This window comes from Heptranchias perlo, chromosome 8 (genome assembly GCF_035084215.1).
Source record: "Heptranchias perlo isolate sHepPer1 chromosome 8, sHepPer1.hap1, whole genome shotgun sequence".
In the NCBI taxonomy this organism is placed as follows: Eukaryota; Metazoa; Chordata; class Chondrichthyes; order Hexanchiformes; family Hexanchidae; genus Heptranchias; species Heptranchias perlo.
In genome coordinates, this window is record NC_090332.1 from 13,068,237 (window position 1) to 13,084,774 (window position 16,538).

General features: G+C 43.3%; 1 protein-coding gene across 6 annotated transcripts in view; it reads right to left on the reverse strand.

Moving 5' to 3' along the window:
- The window catches only part of ltbp1 (latent transforming growth factor beta binding protein 1), a 304,945-nt gene that overhangs the window by 174,671 nt on the left and 113,736 nt on the right, over positions 1–16,538 (reverse strand). The window lies entirely within an intron of this gene.

A 16,538-nucleotide genomic window follows, 5' to 3' on the forward strand; every position in this document is an offset into this window, starting at 1 on the left:
TGATGATTGTTTTTAAGGCTATAACCTACAGGAGATTAATTAACTTCACATTTTATAATACAAAATGTATCTATAAACTTTGAAGAACCAAAATCCTATGTACATGCACATTATGACATGATACCTAACGGATGGACCAGATATTTTGTTGTTTCTGCAGAAAATTCAGCTGGATGCTTAGGAATATTGGCTATTACCAAGTATTGATCAGTTAAGTCGAAACCATGTTGTGCCATATTAGGTACGAGTGTGTTAACATTTGTTACTAATATTACACAGCACGATTTCAAACCAACTGTCAAATAAATGAGCTAACACTTTCATTACGATTATTGTACGATGTGTTTTCAACAAAGGATGTTTGTTTTCTCACGAAATAAAACACAGACTTTCCTCAACAGGTCACATTTACTCCTGAAGTACCCACCATAGCTATTTTTTTAAATTAAAGACAATGCACAGTAGAGCTTCCCTTCAGCACCGAAGACCTCATTCCCTACCTCTCAAAAAAAAAGCCCCGATAGGCAATTCATAGAAAGGCTGTTGAACACGGTTCCCCTGTTAGACAGGAGTCATAAATAATGTGCATTACATCAGAGATTATACCACATCAGAGGTTAATAATTGGTTACGCCCAACATTCCTCGGACAACTTTACGAGATTGAAAGCAGCACAGCATAAGTTCTTAATCTAGTCCTATTGCCTCACACTTGGATGTGTCATGCCTACCAATAGCTAGAACAAAATTTCCAATATATTTTATGTTGGAAAAGAGCACCATTTCCCAAATTGGCTGCTCCTTCTCATTTCATCAGCTTATTTTTCTGAGTATGAAACATAAACGATGCTGGAACAGTCAATATAACCATAATGTCATAATGAGCAATTAGTGCAGCCTAGCAGACTAAACCACCAACAACTGTTCAAGACACTGTACATAAAGAGAATAATGGATAGTTGGGAGTGATTATTAGGCACTAATTTAATTAAGGATCCAGATGATGTTATTAACTGTGAGTGAAAGATCAAGCAGTTTGTAAGTCTCAATTTTGAGTTTAGACAAAAGCCTTGACATCATTCCCTTGTACCAATTATTATTTATTATATTTTATATTTTTCTTAAAAAATGATGTAATGTATAGAAGATGTTTCCACTTGTGGAGGAGACCAAAACTAGGGGCCATAAATATATGATAGTCACCAATAAATCCAATAGGGAATTCAGGAGAAACTTCTTTATCCAGAGAGTGGTAAGAATGCAGAACACGCTACCACATGGAGTAGTTGAGGCAAACAGCATAGATGTATATGAGAGAAAAAGGAATAGAAGGATGAGCTGATAGGGTTAGACAAAGAGGGGTGGGAGGAGGCTCATTTGGAGCATAAATACTGGCATAGACCAGTTGGGCCAAATGGCCTGTTTCTGTGCTGTTAATTCTGTGTAATACTAATGGATCTCTCATGGTATTATTCACAATGAGTCAAAGAATATACTGTAATATAACATAAACTCATTAAGCTCCAACAGTAACTACCTTTACCATCCAAGCAGAGCCAGAATTTCCCCCTCCCACCAACAGTGTCTCTCTTCCTCTCCCTTACATTCCTAATCAAGAGGGTCTGTCAGCCTTTCTCTTCTTTCCTCTAGAAGAGAATCTCTCCATCTGTACCTTCCTCCCTCAATAGGCTCTATCTCTCTATGAAGCCGCCTCAAAAAACACCTTCTCTATGTATGACTCTCTTTCTCCCTTCCTTCCTTCCTCCCTCACGCAACCCCCCCCCCCCCCCCCCACTCCCCACCACCACCACCAGTCTGTGCTATGCTCCCCAGGCTGGAGCAGTGGGGAGATCATTTTTTTTTCCAACTTTATTTGTTATTTCACCAGCAGTGAGCTCAGGATTAACTAAACTCAGATTGAAGATAGTGTGACTTAATCTACGTCCAACATTTTCCCTGAGGGAGCGCTGGGACTGGGGAGCAAAGCACCGGTGGAAAAGTTACCGCCACTGTACTAGATCCAGCCTGTACACAGGGGAGGACAGGCTGGACATAGTACAACGGCAGCAACTTGGAAAAAATGTCTGCTGAAAAAAAATGTTGGCAGTCACCCCGCCTGTTCTAACTGCTTGGGGTTTGTGGAATCAACTGCTGGCCAACAACATTCTCTAATGCCCAACGCGTCAATAGAGCACTTGTTCATCTCGTTGACAACTTGTGCCAGTTTACTGACTTGAAGTGCAGTTCGCACATTCCAGTAACCAATCCAAAGCTTTGAGTGAGCCTTGAGCAGAGGGCTCTTCGGGGCAGAAGCCTCCTGCTGTTTCTGGGTTTGGCTGTTGTCCGTCATACAGTCCTCTAGAGAACTCGCAGCAACTCTAGGGTTCTGGTTATAAGAGTGACGTCTTCTGATTCCTGTTTCTGCAGCAAGCAGAGTTTAACGTGGCAGGGTTGCTAGCCCTACACACAACCCTCTTCCTTTATCCGGGCTTGGGACTGGCACTGCAGGCGGAAAGGATAACATTTGTGCGGAATTATTCAAAGAAAGTGGAGATGAAAACTTGACTACCGTCCGTGTCTATTTAATTTAGTGTTAGACAAAGAAGTTGGAGCAAAAGGTTGGACAAAAGGAAACATCGTCAAGATTCCCAAGAAGGGGGACAGAAACGATTGCAACAATTGGCATGGTATTATATTACTCTCTGCCCCAGCAAACTCTTCTGTACCATTATCCTCTGCAGAATTAGGGCAGCCATTGATAGCAGACTACAAGAAGAGCAAGCTGGTTTTTGCCAGAACAGGTCTTGCATTGACCAGATATTTACTCTTTGTAATATCATTGAGCAAAGCAAAGAATGGCAGTTACTACTGGAGCTGAATTTCATTGTCTTTCGGAAGCCATTTGATAATGTCAACAGAAATTCGCTGTGGCAGACTCTCGATGTGTCTGAGGTAGCTAGGAAAGCCATTAGCATCATCAAGGTTCTGAACAGAGCGACCTCAGGATGGTAAGTTGACTGGGCCTAATTTTAACCACCTCCCCCCACCACCTTTTCAAACCGAGGCCCTAAACATTATAGATGAAATCTGCCTCATTAATGAAAATATAGAAGATATGCAAAGACAAATGATCTGGCAAACACAGACAGAAAAGTTGGGTTAAACATCAATGGTGCAAAAAACCAGGTCATGAAAGTTAACACTGACTCCTGACGAAGAAATACTGTGCATTCTTTCATCGACTTCGGCGGTGTTGTGTAAGACGATGGAGGTTGCGTGTCCAGATGTCAAAACTCGCATCGGAAAAGCTAGTGGAGCTTTTCGAACGCTTCACTCAATCTGGAAATCAAATGTGACTGCAGAAGAAACAGTGTTGAGAATTTTTAAGAGCAGTGTGCTGACTGTACTCCAGTGTGGATCAGAAACATGGCAGCCCGACAAAGCCCATCCAAAAGAAGCTCAACAGCTTCCAGTGTGGATGTTTGCAACAGCTCTTTAATATCAGATGGTTTAACAAAGTTACGAATGAAAGTCTGCTTCAGAGAGCACAGATGCCACCACAGACTGTAACAGTCTTCAAGAGAAGATGGGCTTACATTGGTCACATTCTGAGAATGCCTGACATAAGGGTCCCTATGCAAACATGGAAATGGAAGCCACAAGGGAAAAGGACTAGAGGTCGACCAAGAGGAACTGTACGCAACATAGTAACAACAGATGCAGCTGAAGTGCCCTTGTAACTGTGAGAACTGGAGGCAAAAGCCCCAGACAGAACTGGATGGTGTTGATTAGTTACTGCCTTATGCACCTCAACAACATAGGAAGAATGATGATGATGATGATGATGATGATGATGATGATGTCCAGAAAGATCCCTCCCAAACCGTCATATCTTTTACTGTCATTTAGAACCTACAGTCACACTTTTGGCTGAAAATGCTCGACGAGCTCCCGCTACACATTATAGAACAGGGCATCTTAAAGCAGGAGTGTCTAATAACAAAAATGTTTACTCTTATAAAAAGAGTAATTTCAGACAATGGGGGTAATTTTAGCCCGGAGCCGGGAAGGGGTGGTGGTGGGGGGGGGGTTGAATTGCGGATGGGAATCCCAGAACTAAGGGTTTCCTGGACAGCCTTACGATTTTGACGTAAGGACGTCTTATTTTTTGACGGTTTCCCGCCTCACAAGCCGGCCTGATTGACAGGCTGGTCTCAGTCGGGTGGGAGAAGAGCAAGGAAGAGGTAAGTGTTCAGGTAAGTCTTAGATTGGATGGTGGGGGAGGGAAGGGCATCAAGGGAGCATCAAGGGCAGGGGGGCATCGGCGGGCATGGGGGTCACCGGGGGGAGGGGGTGTCAGTCATCAGGGGGAGGTCAGTCATCGGGGTGGGGGGGGGTCAGTCATCGGTGGGGGGGGTCAGTCATCGGGGGGGGGGAGGCGTCAGTCATCGGGGGGGGAGGCGTCAGTCATCGGGGGGGTCAGAGGTCAGTCACCGAGTTTTGGGGGGGGCGGTTGAGATCGGGGATCATCATGGGGGTCGTGATCATGGGGGGGGAGGGGAGGTCGCTGCAGGTAAATTTGTCAGGCCTGGGGGAAGCACTCCTGCTCCTCCGGGCCCACACGCAGCTCGATAAAGGCACTTCCCTGCACTTTTGGGCCTTCTCGCCTCCTCTCACGCAGCGTGAATGAGAAGGCCCGGGAATCCCGGTCCCCAGAGGCTAAAATCACAAAACCTGATAAAATGAAGGCCCGCAGCCTCCTTGAAAGTTTTTAGTGACCAACCCATTTCCTGGGAGCGGGTTGGTCGCCTGCCCCTCGTCCCGCCCCATGAAAACTGGAAATGGATGGGTTGGAGGCGGGTTTGAAATTGTTGCAATTTTTTAATGCCCACTCCCCCCAACACCCAACCCACTCGTTTTTCCAGTGCCCAGTGAGTTTGCATTCATCTTACTAAAGCTGAAATGATACTGTAAAATAAGCTGTCTGTGATCTCCTTTTCAAAAAAAATTCTTCAACCTACGCAGAATTTTATTGTAAAATGGTGAAAAATTAACATTGGCTCCGTTAAATTTTTAGATTGCTAAGTAATATATTGGGAGAAAGATGAAAGGAATTAATCAACACGTGGAAAGACAGATACATAACAGTTTTTTTTCAAAGCTTGCACCAATTATATTGTCATGGTAACCTTCCCAAAAACCTTATGCCACTGATCTGCTAATGATAAGCAGAAACACTGACTTTCTCTTTCGGAAATTCCTGTTCCATTCAACAATGTGAAAGCATCTCCCAGTCATTGGAATAGATTTCACAGGTCATCAATACAAAAGATTTACCTTGTGAAAGTACTGGGGGAAAAAAAACACAAAATCGAGGTTCTTAACGCAATCAATGAATATTATTAAAGTGAAAAGCTGAGTGATACTGCCAGGTAGTGCGTCCTCTGGGCAAATCATGAACTTTCCTCCAGACAACAAACGGTCATTCAAAGCTAAAGCAGCAGGTACTGCAAAGAGCATCTCCCAGTCATTAGAATAGATTTCACAGGTCATCAATATAAACTGGGGCACCGGTTATATGTTTGTTCTCTAGAAAATGTTAGTTCCCTACCGTCTCGACACTGGCCCTGGTATGTAGGTGGCTTTCTCATACCAACCCAGGATAACGAACAGAAAATCTTTCTGTAACTTGTTTTAGCTACTGAATCTATCCTGTAACTCACAGGACCTTTCTCATGTTTTTCAAAAGCGAGTTAAAGGAACTGTTACCAAACCGGTGAAGACATTTTGCGAAAGTTTAGTAATTCTATCCTTCATGTAATACATCAACATTGACTGCATTCAATATCCACAGCACTAAACCTCGGAAAAGCAGCAAAATCCATTTAGGCCTTTTTTCCAAGGTTTCCACAGCTCTTCTCCCAAAGTTATGACGGAAGAGCGGGAGAACAACTGCGGAAATTCACCTCCCCTTAATATTGTGAGACAGCAGGTGGGATTGTCTGCTTTCTCCTAATATTAAAAGGATTCTATATGAAGTTTAAAAAGTTCCCAAGAGGTCTAGTGGACTGTCTGAGTGCTTTCGAAACTTGGCTGGGATTATACTGTGCACGCTGCAAAGCTGAAGTGGCGTGAGGCTACCTATCTATCTGAGATGGTCTCACAACTCTCAACTTCAGACCCCTGGCCTGCCTCAGGAATTATAGGGCCACCTTCATGATGAGACACATCCAAATGCACTTTGTACTGATGTAAAAGTGCTAGTATAATGGCAGCCAAAAATATTGAATATCGTCCATTAGGACTAAATCAGAAAATGTAGGATTCAGGGCATTTTAAACAGCGAAGTGAATTTTGGAGCCTAGATCTGGCACTGAGTTTGATGGATTGGAATCAGTTTGCTCCAATTATACTCAACTAAACAAGGAGGCACGGTTGTCCTACTTTTCATCATGTGGGTGAACATAAATCAGAGGGTAGACAGGAAGTGTCAAGCTCCTCTCCCACTGTCTGAGAGTCTGCAGCTGAACTGTAAGATTATGACTCAGCTGGTGTGGGCTGTGGGCAGGGATTTGGCAACAGTAGTGACACCTACAGCAATGGAAAGTGGCTTGAACTACATACAGAACACAGTACCAGCCAAACATTTCTCCAACCCTTCTTTTGTGAAGTGTTGTGCTTAGCAAGATAGGAATGGCAGAGAGCACAGAACATAAGAAATAGGAGGAGTAGGCCATACGGCCCCTCGAGCCTATTCCGCCATTCAATAAGATCACGGCTGATCTTCGACCTCAACTCCATTTTCCCGCCCGATCCCCATATCCCTTTATTCCCTTAGAGTCCAAAGGTGTATCGATCTCAGTCTTGAATATACTCAAAGGCTGAGCATCCGCAGCCCTGTGGAGTAGAGAATTCAAAAGATTCACAGCCCTCTGAGTGAAGAAATTCCTCCTCATCTCAGTCCTAAATGTCCGACCCCTTATCCTGAGATTATGTCCCCTAGTTCTAGACTCTCCAGTGAGGGGAAACATCCTCTCGGCATCTACCCTGTCAAGCCCTCTTAGAATCTTACATGTCTCAATGAGATTACCTCTCATTCTTTTAAACTCCAGAGAGTTTTGGCCCATTTTACTCAATCTTTCCTCAGAAGACAACCCTCTCATCTCAGGAATCAATCTAATGAACCTTCGTTGCACCGCCTCTAAGGTAAGTATATCCTTCGTTAGGGAAGGAGACCAAAACTGAGCGAAAAGGACAGAAGATTTTCTCCTCACGTCTGCTACCGAATGTCAGCATCAAGCATACCCTGATCAGGCTTTGCGTGACACTGTCAATTTATGCTATGTCATTGGCAGTTATTGGGGGCAAAATTCGACTTGGGCATGGATACAAAACGGGTGGTGTTATACATCCCGTCCAATATTCAGTTTCACTGACTTGCGATATCACCCGTTTTGTGCCCCCGCCCAAGTCGAATTTCACCCCTCTGTGCTTTGGGCGCACACTCGACAGGCACTGTGTTGAGCCTGGTCAAACCCACTGCATGGTAGACTCTTAGGGGTAGATTTTAACTATCGGACAGACTAGCCGCCCAATCTCTCTGGCCGGCCTCTTCTGCTGTACCCAGCAGGCCGATAAAATTGCATTGGGGTCTTATGCACATTACAGGACCGTGATTTGCATAGATTAATGAGGCTCCTGCCCGATTCAGGCAGGTATCTGGTATTGCTGGGTACTGATGGCACAGGTATACGTAGAAATTCGCTGCATAGGAAATCAAAATTAAAAGCCCAAATCTGTAACACCGCAGGTTAGTACTTGGGAGTAATTGTACCACCTAGCCAATCCTGCTGAAGCATCGATTTTAAAAAATATTTCTCCCTCCCTTTTCAAAGGTCATTTTTTTCCCCTGTTTTTGATTGCCCCTCGAAGGTGCTCTTGACCCAATCATCCTACTCTTGAGACAGGATCTAGGTGGTACAAGACTGCGCACAGGTTGTCTTACTGTCTAATTTTCCTTCCTCGGTATCCTGATGGCTTGCAGAGAAGTATTCTTACGTTATTGAGATGAAAAATCGTTTTGCACACAGAGGAGGTTAAGAGGGGATCGGGTAAAGATTTTCAAAAAGGTTTTGAGAGGGTAAATAATGAAAGATCACTTCCAAATGATTGCTGAATCAGCAACAAGGGGGCAGAAACTCAGGATTGGCACTGGAAGAATGAAAGGGGAAGTTGTAAGAATTTTCTTTCAAGGGTATTAGCCCCCGGAGTGCTTTATTACAGTGGCTATTGAGGGTGGGGCTATGACATCATTTAGAAGAGAACTGGATAAATATTCGAAAAGGAATACAGATACGGGGAAAGGGCAGGGGAATAGGTTTAGATAGCTCTAGTAAACGAACCAGCATCAAGACTGGCGCAATGGACCAAACAGTCTTGATGTGTTGTAATTTCTATGATACCATGCACAGGAAAATATCATAATGTAATACCTTCCACTCTTTGCTTAATCCGGGGGGGATTAAGTATTGCAAAAAATTACTGGTTTGAATATTCTCATTTTGAGTGACCTGTTATTAAGTAAAACTGCAGCTTGAAAAGTTACCTACAGTAAAGTGTCTTTGTTTTTCCAACAATTCAGATTTGCTCTGCATTGCACAACATGTTGTGTTCATTTTCTCTTGAGAAATGAAGTGGTAATAAAGAAACCACTAATGACTAGCTGTCATTTTGACCTTTTTAATCTATTTAATGGTAGCCCACATGAAAGCACATCATGTGCAATAGTGCATTCCTTGCGGGCATCATTTGGGGGAATTAACTCAGGAAACAAATATTTTGCTTCTTGTTAAGAAAGGAACTTGTGAGAAGCAAATGCTACTGAATCAGAGTTTTGCAGATGGGATTGTAAGAAAAAACATAACTGAGGATCTCCTTCTATGGCCATTTTAAATACTTTTCTACATACTTCAGCTTTTTTTAAACAAAAATCAAAATATCAAATTTACATTTATAATTACGTTAGACATATTCACATAATTAGTACCAATGGCTTCAAAGTATGCACATTTAAAACCAAATCTACATTTCAAAGGGTACTTATGTCAAATAGAGAACTCACAACCAGCCACACAGTTCACATGAAAAGACAATGGTTTAGAAATTGGTCAGCGGCAATGCCCATTTTTAGGACTACTAAGGCCCCAACATGGTGGGAAGGAAGCATGCGCACATATCTGGACAGAAGTGCGTCGCCCGCCATACTGGGTAAGGACAAACAAGAGGCGTCCTTTACCCAAGGCCCAATATCTGGAGAGCTTCGGCCCTCACCATTCAGGCACGGAGGGGCCCAAAATTGGTCGGGGCCCGATTTCTAGGCCAATATTCTATGTAAAAAACCCACCTCAATTGTTTAGTGTGTCCTACATTCGAAATAAGGCTGCAGTCAACAGCATCCAGCTCTGCCTACAACTCAAAGGGAGATCAGTTCCAAATACAACTTTAAGGGTGCGCTCACTAATCTTCTGAATTATACTGCCACTTTTACACTTTTGCACACCAAAAAAACATGCCCAATGAACGTGAAAATAGCACAATAACTACAAATGAAAATAATGCACTGATAATATGGAAATATAAAAGTTCTTTAAACTAAATGAAAATCATAGACCAGGGCATTGAAACTGGAAAGTGAGGGCTAATAAAGAGTTTGAACAAACGATCCAACAAAACACCACTGGAGAGCAACAGGTCTGATGACCTAGAGTGGCCATTACAATGGACATCATCATTGGTGCAGATGTCTGGATCATAATGGAATAGGTTAAACGGCCGAGTGGCCTTTGTTTGTTCCTTCTTATATTTTACTGCACACAAGTGAATCAATGCAGGAACCAGTTCTTTCAACTGGTTAGGACAATGCTCTCAATGAACATAGTGTTCACTTGGTGAAAGAAAAATTGAAGTGAACAGCCCTACAGTCTAAGGTTGACTTTTTAACATGAAACAAAAACAATCAAAGTATGATGGACGGGATAAATTGATCGCCCTACAACTGACTAAGAAATTCCGTGCTTTTATACCTCCTCTCCAATTTAGTGGTTAACCTTATGTTAAACGCAGGAAGCAATCAATCCCTACAGTTGTGTAAAATGTTACACAATTAAGAGAAGGAAATTGAAGACATACTTTTCCCGAAAAATACCCTTTGCCCGTCAAAGCAATTCACTGTCGAGTTCTGATATTTGATGAGCTGTGTAGAGGTTTTATGTTGTTGCTAGATTAGCACGATGAAATATGTCAGCCAAAAGAAGAGCCCAAGCTCATCAGTACAGTCCCATGGAAGCATTCATCTCCGATGAAGGGAAGACAAGATTATGGAATTTTTATTTAAATTCTAATGCCACCTGCCGATGTGTGTACCTAATACTAATACATCTGGTGTGCTGACCCACCCACTAATACTTAACATGATTAAATACGTAGTTTGGATCGAATGGGAGGCAGACCCATTCGGCTTAAGAAATCATAGAAAGCAATATCAGTATTAAAACAAACACACTCTGGAGCTACATTCGTTGATGTTACCAACTCCCTCACCAGTGCAACTTAAAGTCAGCTTATGTCATGTCTGCCAATCTTCTGCCAAAGTTACGATGGGAGACAGAAGAATTCCCCACGCAACTCCCCTGCAAGACGCTCCGTGGAGTGCACCTTTCTGTCCATCTTTTATGGTCTGACAAAACAAAGATTAATGAGTTTTGGTGAATTCTTGATGCTAATCACCAACCCACTGAACCGGTTTGGTTCCACATCTGCACTCTCTCCCACTACCCCAAATTCACAACTGCACTTTCTCCCCCTACCCCAAGTTCACATCTGCACTTTTTCTGCCCCATCACAAGTTCACATCTGCACTCTCTTGCCCATACCACAAGTTCACATCTGCACTCTTTCTGCCCCTACCCCAAGTTCACATCTACACTCTCTCCCCCTACCCCAAGTTCACAACTGCACTTTCTGCCCCTACCCCAAGTTCATATCTGCACTCTTTCTACCACAAGTTCACATCTGCACTCTCTTCCCCATACCATAAGTTCACATCTGCACTCTTTCTGTCCCTACCCCAAGTTCACATCTGCACTCTTTCTGCCCCTACCCCAAGTTCATATCTGCACTCTTTCTACCACAAGTTCACATCTGCACTCTTTCTGTCCCTACCCCAAGTTCACATCTGCACTCTTTCTGCCCCTACCCCAAGTTCATATCTGCACTCTTTCTACCCCAAGTTCATATCTGCACTCTTTCTACCCCAAGTTCATATCTGCACTCTTTCTGCCCCCTACCACAAGTTCACATCTGCACTCTTTCTACCACAAGTTCACATCTGCACTCTTTCTGCCCCTACCCCAAGTTCACATCTGCACTCTTTCTGTCCCTACCCCAAGTTCATATCTGCACTCTTTCTGCCCCTACCCCAAGTTCACATCTGCACTCTTTCTGTCCCTACCCCAAGTTCATACCTGCACTCTTTCTACCCCAAGTTCATATCTGCACTCTTTCTGCCCCTACCACAAGTTCACATCTGCACTCTTTCTACCACAAGTTCACATCTGCACTCTTTCTGTCCCTACCCCAAGTTCACATCTGCACTCTTTCTGCCCCTACCCCAAGTTCATATCTGCACTCTTTCTACCCCAAGTTCATATCTGCACTCTTTCTACCCCAAGTTCATATCTGCACTCTTTCTGCCCCCTACCACAAGTTCACATCTGCACTCTTTCTACCCCAAGTTCACATCTGCACTCTTTCTGTCCCTACCCCAAGTTCACATCTGCACTCTTTCTGCCCCTACCCCAAGTTCACATCTGCACTCTTTCTGCCCCTACCCCAAGTTCACATCTGCACTCTTTCTGCCCCCTACCCCAAGTTCATATCTGCACTCTTTCTGCCCTAAACCCAAGTTCATGCTGGAACTCTTCTCTCCCTTCCTATTTCAATTTTCCACATTCAACCTTCATGATTGCTATACTGGCTTTATGTATTCCCTTAGAAAAATATTTCAAACCATTTAAAAAATTACTACACAAGGTAAAAAGGTAAGGCGCAAATATTTTGCAAGAACTTGCGGATTAGGATGACGCAAGACATGAATCATTTACAAAGAATGGGACCAGCTCTATGCAAATCAAAGAGATAAAGTAATTTCCATTCTGGACATTTTCAGGCATTGATGAGGAGCACATTGAATCGTTTCTTCTTAAAATAATTCAAACTGTTCAAAATTAACTAGAGTACTCGAACAAAGAGTGCAGGAAAGTGGCCATTTGCAGCCCTTGATTTTCGGTCCATTACATGCAATTTAACTGTATGTACAGTCTAGTTGAGTTTTCGATGCTCTCTACTAGGAAGTGAGAAAAAAATCTTGTCAGCTTTTATATCCTCTCCTAAAAGGGTTAATGTGAAGTCGTTGACTTGTAGCTCTTGGTGGGCCCCAGGGTTCTTCAATCATTTTTTACATCTTCCTGATTCTAGGATAGATGGAAATCTCCGCTACAACAGGACTTTGCATTGCAGACTGACTGCGTGTATTTCGATTCCAGCTGTGTTTACATCATATATATATATATATATATATACTCTAAATTAGAACAATCTCTGGACTCACTTATCCCCCGATACCTGTGTGCGGTTGTTGGGTGGGGACAGGATTAGGCTTGGCTGTAATGCCTTCCACGGTTAGACTAGCCAACCAATGCATATTGTCTAGGTTCACGCTTGAAGAATGACCACTTAGGGGTACTAGAGGATGGCCTGTGAAAACGTACTCCAGAAAGGAGAGAAACTGGAGGGGAGGAAAAGAAAAAAAAGAAATAGAACTTGCCTGTTCAGGTAATTTGGACAGTCAGAATGGGGTGGTGGCAACATTTCTGATTAGTTTTCTAATTCACTCTTTGTACTGATTTGTGAGAGTTTAAACTAGGTTTAGTCAGTGTTCCTGATGCTGACTGTTATTCCCCTGAAAATTAGTGATCACTTATAGATGAGAAATAATGGTTGTGCTCATGCCGAGGCATTGAGTTGAAGAGGCAAATAAAACACTATTCAAGGGCTGCTGGCATTCTTCAGCTGCATACAGAAGATGTGCAGTTATCTGGGATTAGTTAACACATCGGGACGGGAGCCGAACAGCCCACTAAATATTGTATTCCTTTCAATCTCTTCTGTTTCCAGAATCCCCAAAGCTGCTGCCGGCACCAAAATAAAATGCAGAGCAAAACTATAAATAAACAAAAGGCCCGTGTCATCAGGTTTTTGTTGTGTAAGTCCTACCAGACACTAGGCACCAGCTTCCGACATTAGATGAAACTGCAGTACCTCTATGTAGTAGAGAGAGCAGCTGTACAGGGATTAAAAACTATTCAGCCCATTGTAACTTCAAACCAAGTTCCTCAACTGTAATGGGGGACAGACCCAAGACAAAGGGTTGGTGCACACTGAGCTGGGATTGAGTAAGAGATGGGAGAGCATCATCGGTGGTCGTAATTCAATCATCCTGAGGCCCTTTTCAATCCCTAAATTATAAAACAAAAGCAGGAAAATGATGGTGCTACTGTGGATTTACATGTAAAGAGTAAGTGTCACCTTGGGAGTACGTTCTTGTCAGCCTTAGCTCAGTGGAAGCACTCTTGCCTCTAAATCAGAAGGTTGTGGGTTCAAGCCCCACTCCAGAGACTGAACATAATCTAGGCTGATACTTCACTGCAGTACTCAGGGAGTGCTGCACTGTCAAGAGTTATTGCCTTTTGGATGAGGGCCCTAACTGCCCTCTCAGGTTCACATAAAAGATCCCATAGTTCCATCTGTAGACGAGCAGGGAGTTCTCTCTGGTGTCCTGGTCGACATTTATCCCTCAACCAACAATAATAAAAACAGATTATCTGCTCATTTATCATTGAGTATGTGGGACCTTGCTGTGCACAAATTGGTTGCTGTGTTTCCCTACATTACAACCGTAACTACACTTCAAAAAGTGCGGCATTGGCCGTGACATGCTTTGGGACATTGTGAAAGGTACTATACAAATGTAACTTTTTTCTGATGGAAACGTAACGGAAATTTGGAATTCTCTCCCCCAAAAAGCTGTTATGGCTCGGTCAATTGAAAATTTCAAAACTGAGATTGATAGATGTTTGTTCGGCGAGGGTTACGGAACCAAAGCGGATAGATGGAGTTAAGGTGCAGATCAGCCATGAACTAATTCAATGGCAACCAGGCTCGAGGGGCTGAATGACCTACTCCTGTTCCTATGTTCCTATGTTAATGGACAGATAATCAGGGGCTGTGCACTTGCGGTTTACCGATTATATATTCCCAGTTGGCGAGGCTCTGTGCCAGGAGTGCAAAAGTGGAAAATTGATCCTTACTCATTATCACCAGCTTCAGACTGTGGGGCAGATTTTGCACCTGGCTGTTAAATATTCACCTGGGTGAAGCAAGTAGAGGACAATCAGGTGAGGAGGATCACCTGCCCACAACAGAGCCCTGCCTTATTTTCTATCCATTCATTTAAATAGGCAGAAGATTGGACAGGCTTGTTATAGGCGTGTGATACTCCCCGCCTGACTTTCCACTTGCCGTTAAATAATCGCCTGGGCAAAGCGCAAAGTGTGAAAGACGAAACCCTGACCCTGCTCACCTCCTCCACAAGTCAATATTTCAATAAATTCAATAGTGCCCATTGTCTAAAGAGCCCTGAAATAAAACGTGATTTTATTCCATTTCATTGCATCCAAAGTGCTGGATTGAGGATCCGCAAATAGTTCTCATACTAGAGGTCAATAAACAGCAGCAATCTGGAGAGGCACGACCACCAAAAATGTCTTTTCTCAGCAATACAAATTAGTGGCACCCTCTGACTGAGTTTGCCAATGTAAATAAAAGTCTGCTGTATGGTCGAGCCACCGCGTACAGTGGAGTGCCATGTGTACGGGCTGTTTGCTTTTCAGAAGATATCTGGTCTGATTTCATGGACTATGCACGGTTAAAAAAAAATCAACATCATGTTGTGCACCATTATACATTTACTGGATAACTTACATTTGGTTACTTTTACTGTCTCTGTTACACAATCACAGTGCATCGAGTATAGTTTTTAAAACTGATGCCAGCTCAAACCAATTTGCAGGCCAGAGTCTTGACAGCGAGGGCTAGTTTCATATTCCACTGATTTCAAACTGATAAATATGGTTCTAAGTACACAGCAAACAAGTTCCCTCGACTTAAGCATTTAAGATAAACCTCATAAGCCAATTCTCATTTCAAATAAAACCGTGTTCATACAGCTTGCTGAAGTAAATTGAGCTGAAGCAGTAAGATGTTTGCACTATCTTATAATCCCCACTGGGCCCCTGTAGCTATTTAGCACCAGCCTACAAAGAAATACTGATATATAGACACGCACACTCACAATAATGCCAGCACAAGGATACAGATAGCAGCAAATAATGATTGTATTAAATTTATCCAACCACTTAGTCGACCCCCCATGGTGTTACACAGGATAAGTCAGAGAATGTGGCCCCTCTGTTACCTGTCTCTGATGTCTTGTGTTACTGATTCTCTGTCCTCTTCTGCTTTTCTCTTCTTTACTGCTTCTCTTTCCTTAACTATTCTAGTTGTTTCTTTCTCTTTTATATTCTGCTTACCTCTCTGTCTTTTCTTTCTCTTTCTTTTCCTCTCTCCTTTAGGATGAGAGGAGGTGGGTGGTACTGCCTGGTGCAGCAGGGAAAAGAGCCACCAATGGTTGCAGGCTGCATATGTGGTGGGGCTTGCACGGAAAATGTGGTCCTCAGTGGCTCCCTTCCCGTCCTCTCCCCCAATCACTCTTGCTTCTCCCATTCCCTTGGTCCCATCATATCCCCTACACCTTTGCCTTCCCACTAGACTTTCCCATTCTTAACACCCCCTCACTGCTATCATTAGCCCAACTTCTTCCCCTTTGAACTACCAGCTCAATCACCACATCCTCCTCTGCCCCTTACTCCATTGTTACTCGCCTCCCCTTAACCTACCATCCACTCTCTGCCACTCCCACTTCCCCCCGGGGTGGGTGCCGAAAGGCCAGACGCTCCCTCGCCCTCCACTAGTTTCTCTCCTTCCCTTCCCCCCCACCCTCCCTTCCTATCTATTTCCTTCAGAGACTTTATTTGCTTTCAAAATTCAACTTTTTTCAGAAAAGAAATCAAATTGGACTTGAGAGAAACCACCTATCTACCTTTCTCACTGTGCCTTCCTCTCTCACTCTATCTCATGTGTTGGAAATTATTATTTTTGTCTCACAGCTATAAAGCATTTGTCTTGTCCTTTTGAGTCAACAAAGCACAAATGACCGAAGGTCTCTCTCTCTCTCTCTGACCCCTGTCTGTCTCACCCCTCTCTGTCTGACTCTAGTCTCTCTATCTATCTCTCTCTTGCTCCCTCAGTTTAACACACCTTTTTAAAGTTTATAGAAAACAAAACAAAAGCTAAAACAGGTGT